Raw genomic sequence first — 953 nt, forward strand, 5'->3', positions numbered from 1 at the left:
GAATAAGAAACACAGCACAACCAGAACCTCAAGAAGCCCCTTAGTGCCGCTTCTGAGGATTCTATTTTGTTTGTTTTTGTTTGTTCTTTTGGCATGTGGAAGTCCCCTGGCCAGGGATCAAACCTGAGTCACAACAGCAACCAGAGTGGCTGCAGTGACAATGCAGGATCCTTAACCTGCTGTACCAGAAGTGAACTCCTGAGGACTCTGTTTTAATGTATCAGACATGACACTTGTAGATTTGATATAAGTAAGAATATGTATTTGTAGACTCCGTATATTATCTCTGTTCATCAGTCCTCCTCTGTCAAAGAAGCATACATAACAGCTATATTTTTGTAAACAAATGCATGGAAACATGAACCTACACCTTCAGTGGAAAAGGCATGTTAGTATCAAACTGTCAAAAGAAATCAGTGATCCTTCATTTAAAAATATCTGGGTGTTCCCCTTATGGCTCAGCATTAAAGAGCCTGACTAGAATCCATGAGGACTGGTGTACCATCCCTTGGCCTCCCTCAGTGTTGGGGTTAAGTATCCCATGTTGCTGTGAGCTGTTGGTGTAAGTCACAACACAGCTCGAGTTCCTGCATTGCTGCAGCTCTGATTTGACCTCTTGCCTGAGAACTTCCGCATGCTTCAGGTGAGGCCCTAAAAAAGCAAAAAAAAAAAAAAAAAATCTGTGAATTCACCTGGTGGCCTAATGGTTAAGGAATTAGTGTTGTCTGCTGTGGTTCGGGTTTGATCCCTGTCCGGGAACTTCCGCATGTCCGAGGCGAGGCTACACTCGCACCAGCACCCCTACCTTGGGTGCTTTAACAAGAGTCAACTATCAGGACGCATTTCCTAATAATCAACATGGCCGCATGCGCGGCTATAAGCAAGATGGCCGCTCTGCCAGGCACCAATATGGCAACCCCAGCTTCACCGCTTCCGGTAGCGCGAAAGACCGT

Source organism: Sus scrofa, chromosome 7, assembly GCF_000003025.6.
Source record: "Sus scrofa isolate TJ Tabasco breed Duroc chromosome 7, Sscrofa11.1, whole genome shotgun sequence".
In the NCBI taxonomy this organism is placed as follows: Eukaryota; Metazoa; Chordata; class Mammalia; order Artiodactyla; family Suidae; genus Sus; species Sus scrofa.